This window comes from Crocodylus porosus, unplaced genomic scaffold (assembly GCF_001723895.1).
Source record: "Crocodylus porosus isolate Cpor-Errol unplaced genomic scaffold, CroPor_comp1, whole genome shotgun sequence".
NCBI lineage: Eukaryota > Metazoa > Chordata > Crocodylia > Crocodylidae > Crocodylus > Crocodylus porosus.
Window position 1 is genome coordinate 175,629,810 of NW_017728886.1, and position 6,916 is coordinate 175,636,725.

The 6,916-nt window shown below is 39.8% G+C and overlaps 1 protein-coding gene across 2 annotated transcripts in view; it reads right to left on the reverse strand.

Moving 5' to 3' along the window:
• Positions 1-3,226, reverse strand: part of CDH7 (cadherin 7) — a 110,460-nt gene extending 107,234 nt beyond the window's left edge. For both annotated transcript variants that reach the window (XM_019545386.1, XM_019545377.1), the window contains exon 1: positions 3,145-3,226. The gene's annotated coding sequence lies outside the window, so the exon portion shown is untranslated. The remainder of the gene's footprint in view (positions 1-3,144) is intronic.
• Positions 3,227-6,916: the final 3,690 nt, after the last annotated feature.

Consider the following 6,916-nt stretch of genomic DNA (forward strand, 5'->3'; position numbering starts at 1 on the left):
TAAGCCATAGCTCAAGTTTGCTGTAAGTCTTGAATTGAGATGTAGGCTGATAAAAAAAAAAAAAATACAGAAAAAACAAAACAACAGATGAAGCTGTAACCTCCCCACATCATCCTTCAGTTTCATGTAAGCAATGGTTCTCTGGAGAATTAGTGTAGAGATTGTGTGCGCCCCCTTTAGGTGCCTTAACATCTCTGTTACACCACATTAGTTAAAAAACATGATATTGATAAACTGTCAGTTTATTTCAAAGAAGCAACTGCTGTTATTTAACAGAGATAAAAATATGAAAGGGAGTTTTGTAAGAAAGGTCAGTAAAACATTTACAACGTGTTAAAGTTTCTCCACTAAGCACTTTGAAATGTCTTGCTCTGAGCAGCCATTTAGGACTTGGAATTGCTGTAACCTTTATCTGGGACAATATTTTCTGATGTCTTTTCTTTTACACATGAAGAAAAGTATGAAAATTGCCATATGAAGTGTCATGTTCCCTAACTACATGCTACAGAACGAAAAAACATGCCCGAAATACCATCCAAAACACAGCCCATATGCTAAGCAGCACAACCTGATGAAAGGCAGAAAACTTGTGCCCTTTGGAAGGAATCATTGCTATTTACCCATTCTCAAATAATGTTATCACAATGTCTTAATATTCCAATTATTTTTATTCAGTTAAGTGCCAACACACTCTTTTTTCCCAAATGGATTGCTAACTCCCTTTACTCATAATAGATGTTATTTTAGCAGAACTAATTCTCTAGATTTTTTTTTAGTCCTTTCAGGATGCTTAATATTTCAGTGTGATAATTCCTAAAAAGAAGGAATCGATGTCTAGGGTGTAATAATCTCAGCTTTCTTGCAGAACAGAAATCATTCATTAAAATGTAATTGATAAAATGTCTCATTCTTATGTATGATTATACATACAGAACTGTATATGGCTAAGTAGGTACAGGCATTCAAAAAAGCCCAAGGCAACATCAATCAAGTCTATGTGGGTTTTTGTAGTGGTATGGGTTAGATCGGGAGCTAACAGAACACGTTTCTCACCCTGGTTGTGGGGTGGGGGGCACACAGACTGCCTGCACTAGCTAAAGCCAGCAGGTTGGGAGCACTCCTGCACCCCCTTCAGCAGGCCCTATGGGTCCTCTGGACTGCTAGAAACTGCTGAGCACAGCTGAGTACATGGGTCACCCCTGACTGGCTGACAGACACAACTGAGCATGCCCGCAACCCCCTGCCATCACTGCAGACTCTCCCCTATGCCAAGCCCTAGGCTTCTAGACAAGCTCCAGAGTAGGTCACCATGGCAGGTCCCCTGCTGCCACCAGTCAGACTGCCAGATTTGTCATAATGACCTGTTCCGGGGCTCTCCTGATAACCTAGGGCTGGGCACAGGGGAGAGTCCACAGTGATGGCAGGGGGTTGGAAGTGTGCTCACCCATTCCTAGCAGCCTATCAAGAGTGTCTTGACTGCTCTGTAAAAGGAGGATTGGGCCCTTGGAGCTCCAGCACCAGCAGCAGGTTGCACCTGGCAGCCTGGGAGGCTCATGCCAGGCAGTGGGGAAAGGGTGGACTCCTCAATCTCCTGCTTCTGATGGGCTCAGCACTTCACTTGGTGGAGCCCCACTGTTCCCACCACCTAGTATGAGTCAGGGTCACACTGTAGCCACCAGAAACCATCCTTCCTCCCAGTAGTAACTGACCATATTTTAAAGCATTTCACCAATAAAATTTAAATGCAGTTTATGCACAAATACTCAAATGAAAACTTATCACTTCTTACTTTCTAACATATGAACATGTCACACAACATAAAAATGAATGTGAGTGTCAAAATTAATTCATTATAAATCAGTTATCTTTATTTTCCACTCATTTTCACTTTATTAATGGACAGCATGTGCTATAGACAAAAATGTAGGCACTAACACAGTTAAATTAACGGTAGAGAATATTTTACAGATATTTTGTGTATGATACTATTTGTTCCATAATTTTCCAGGGCTATGGGAGTCCCTGGCTGGGTGTGCAGGTGCCAGGGTTGGGGTCCTGTGGGTCTGTGCCTGAGTACTGGGCTTCTCTTGGGTTCAGTTTCAGGTTAGTGTGTACATTATGGGGTGCTTTGTGACAGGTTGGGAGAGCACAGCCCATGGGTACCCAGGGCTCATGCGGAGACACAGATGCCTCCTTTCCCCCTGTTGTCCCAACACCTCACCTCTGCCCAACTCCTGAGGCTGATATCTGACTGGAAGCAGGAGGCAGGGCTGAGACTGTGCTTGCTGGCTCAGCTCTGAGCCATGGGGAGGGACCTGCTGGTTGCTTGGCTGGAGCAGCTAAGTGCTTGGCAAGTGCTAGCATTTTTCCCTGCAAGGGGAGGTTAATGGGGGGTAGGGAGGAGCAGCACAAAGGAACCTGGGATGCCAGCAGACAGCAACCTAAAACAAGTCAATAAATCTGGTACAGATCTGCACCAGTCTAATTTAAATCAATTAAGTTTGAATGCACATCAGTCCAGGCCTCAGACTGGGTTCTGCCATTTTTAGACCAGTCTGTGTGCACTAAGCTTCTATCCTGCTACAGGTTTAGACCAGTTTTCAATCACTTATACTGGTTTATGCGTAATGTCTGTACCTGGCCTATATCCATCTCTTCCTATACATATCCTATCTGGGACCATGGCGCTCCACATGGCAGTTTTCATACTTTCCTTCAAATGTAAAAGAAAATGTGTGTGTGCAAGCGCATATGCGTTTGAGAAAGAACTCTTACTTTAGGATCCACTACTGCATGGAAGTCTGTAAGTAACTTTCCAGCTTCAATGGAGCTAAATGGCTTTTTTTTCCTCACCAAGACATGAATTTAGGGTTTTGTATTTCACATGCAACAACAGACTCTTCTAGCATGGAGGGAGACTACATATGAAATGTAGCTCTACCTTCTAATCCAGGTATTCTTTGTTTTATCTGTTGTTGCAGGATGGGGTCTAAAGTAAAAGAAGTCACTGATTCTTAATTATTGTTGATTTTCTGCTTTAATGTACATATTCTGAATAAAGTTCCTTCTTTGGCACAATTCAAGGCACATATCACCAGAAACAACTTCAGTGCAGATGAAACCGATGTAAGTTTAACATTTAACCTAACTGAACCTTCATATCAGGTATTCAGACATGCAGTTGTTATGAGTTTTGTCCACTCTAGGTTTCAGATGCTAATTTAGGTCTTCAGATTGTGGATACACAAAATGAAGTTGGGTTTTTGAAAAATGAACAAACAAACAAAAAAAACCAACAGGCCATTTTTAAAAATTAAAATTAAGCTTTTTTATGCTTTAAAGCACTATAGTTGCCTCCCAGAAGAACTCAGCCTTACATTTACTTTGTGAAGAGCTCCGTGGTCTGACAAAAATGCCAAATATTAGTTAAAACAAACCATCTGTAATCCAAGGGTTATATTCTGTGATCGGGGTCTTTAATATTTCCTTTTGCCAGTGATGCATCTAAAAAGGCTGAAGTGTTTTCTTTAAGGAATGAGCCATGAGAATCAGAAAAATCCATACCAAGTGACTACTGAACCTCTGCTGAATCGTGTTTGTGTTCTTATGCAGACATTTCGCTGGTTGATCTATAAAACATCATAGTATGAAAAACTACAGTCTAAAAAAAATCTTGCTATTGAGAAGATACTGTAAAGTCCATGTTTCTTTCATCTGCTATTTGGGTATTGAACTGTGTTTAAGCCAGTCTGCCAGGCAAGGAGTTTTAGAGAGCACTTTTAAACTGGGGAATGACAGACTTTTTATTTCACTAAAAACATCTTCTAGTGACAGAGGAGTGAATATTGTAAATTGTCTCACAGAGGTAATCCTAAACTGAAAGAATTTGGACACAGATTCAGATCGTTATCTGTTACAAATCAACAGAGTTGCATAGTTTCAAGCAACTAGGTCAAGTTACACCAGCTGTAGATATGGTAATATCAACAAACATACAACTACTCTCAAGTTGTTTGCTTCTCGCCTTGTCCATAGTGAACCATATTTTTTCTTCTCCACCCTTCCAGACAATCAACTGTAAGTCTTCATTTTGCTTGCCTTCTCTAATCCGAGATGCAATTCCTTGGTTCCTTCCTCTATCTCTTCCATTTTAAAAATAAAACTTAACTTCTTTTTTCTTTTTTTTTTTTTTGCCACAGGCCTCCGCTTGCATATTGCTCTGTCAGTTTAGCCCATGAACCTTCTTCCCCCCCCACCATCGACCTACTCAACTTCACCTCATTTTCTTGTCCTTCACATCCCAAAACACACTTCATAATCTCCTTTCTCTGTAAATTCTTCTAGGCTGAGAAACTGTAGTTTTCTGCAGTCTTATATTCCTCTGTTGGACAATGGAATTGTCCTCCCACCCAGCTGAAAACAAATTTTTCTTTTGAGTCATACCATTTGTACTTCATTTTCTCTTCTCTTACCTATACAGCTTTCTTCAAATGGCTTTAGCTTCTCAGTACCAAGGCAGTCCCCCAGTGTTAACCCTGATCTTCTCTGTCCCCAGAAGCATCACTTAAAATAGTGTCCAGACAATACCAAATCAGTAAGTCATGCCCCAGAAGGGTCAACAGTGAAAAGTTATCCCTTATTTTTCTCACTTCATTTCAATCATTCAATAAAGTAACACCCCTCTGTTACTACTGTCACTAGATCTTGAACCGTGATCCCATGAATGCAGTAGACTCAGCAGGTTAGCCCCTTGATAGCGGAACGACTATGACTAAAATATTTATGTTTTGCCATTCTATTTTATAATACCAGTTGGAAGTGGTATTATTTTCTGTGCAAAAAGAAAACTCCCCTTTCAGTAGCTGCAGGTGCATAACAGTGTCACACATGACTGCATTATCATAGGGCTTTCTTTACAGTCACGTTAAATCTGTGCTTGTTTAGAGAAGTAAGGGTTCTGGTGAGAGAACAACTCTAAACAAATTACAGTTTAGATTGCAGTCGCAGGCTTTCACCTTTCTTCTCCAAAAGGGAGCGTTTCATTGAACAAGAAAGATTGAGACCCCTCCATGAAGTGAGAGTCTCCACAAGTCAAGGCAGCATGATCAAACTCATTAACTCCCTCTGCCAGATGACATTACAACTACAGACCACAACCTCCTGCCGCTAACTGGCCTAAATATTCACACGGGAGCTCTGTAAATGGAATGCACATCCTGTAGTCTGCATCTGGTTATCAAACAAGAAACTAACACTGCTCCCAGCATATGGCACTGTTATACTAAACTAGCTCCAATACCCTCTGACTCAAGTGAAAGGACCCGACAAGGCAACAGAAAAAACAATAAGCAGACTTTAATAAATGACAAGGTTTCACACAATGCATACAGAAACCAAGGTGACAGTTATTCAGTCTTGCACAATACCCTGGAACTGATTATGTGACAGTACATAGCTGAATTTTAAGCAGTATTTTTTTTAAATCCTTGTAATTTTCTCCATATGCAAGTAGCTTTACCACCTTGCAACATTAAATGACATAGATCTAAGCAGAAAGGTGTATGCTAATTTGATCAGTTTAAGTAGTTCTCTGAAAATAAACGCTAGCAATATTTTTATATCTATATTTTTATAGTTATACAATACAACTAGGCGAATTTCAGCAACACCATTGACTCTGACTTTTCCATCCTCGTTTAAGTTGTGCAATTTTATAAAATACATAGGGGAAGAAATAACTTTGTGGTAGTTCCCTGCAGAACCTCTGAATTCCCAGTGGAGGCACTCCTGTATAAGTGCTCATAGTTAAGCACGGTGTGACTGGCAGGGGTTGTAACCACCATATATTTTATGTACCCTCCTTCTGATGGAATTAACCGATTCTTTATTGCCACAGAAAGCAACACCAAGCAGTGACATGAAAGCATACATGAACAAACTGTGCATGATAAACTACAGCACGTTAGACAGCTCAGGAATTAGATCCACTGAAGATGGTCGGTCCTGCATTATCAGGTACTGAATGCAATGATGAAAGACAGGCAATATGGAAATTTATTAGCAAAATATACTAACAAACTAGCTGCTGACTAGTAAATTTATTAGCAAATCACTTAACAATGAAAATAGCCAACTCCCAATTTTTATTTCAAAGAGGAAGCAATTTGTGTGTTGAGTACCTTTAGGAAAAACCGCAGCAATGCTTGCTTGATAAAGTAGGAGTTTGACTTAACAGCAAAGCGTCATGAGGTTTTATATTAATGATGGTTTTCTCAAGTCTTTAGTACCTGACAGTTAAGAAGATTAAACATGCATATACAACATGCATGTATAAAAACTTATGTGGTGTGCATACATGTGGATGATAAACAGAAGCCTAGACTTCACCCACATCCCTTTCTGCTCATCAGACACAGTCAATTCAAGGATAAACTGCAGTTACACACATGATTTACAATTACCCTTTTATACAGAAGGGTAAAAGCGCTTTGCTATTAAAATCAATAAAAGGAGACTTAAAAGAGTTGTGAGGCTGTCAGATGATTGTTAACTCAGTCCTAATGACCTATAGCAGCCTTTAATTACATCTCACATTATAAGAGCTCAATGCCCTCTGATTAAAACTGCAAAAAACCTTAATAGCGTTTTTGCAGGAAAATGGTCAGTATTACTAATGATTGTTTTTTCTTCATATTGACTGGCACGTGCTTCTAATGTACAGGAGCAGATAAGAGTATTAACTTTTGATATTTACCGAATACTCCTGGCAGTTTTTCCCCTATGTTAAGATCTCAGCCAAAGGTATAAGATTTTTCTTTTAATATAGAAAGTTGTTAGAGTCAGCACTAAGCTTTTTTTCCTGTTCCCCCCATGCTTTTCCTGCAGATTGTATTTTTACTTTTTATTTTATTTCATC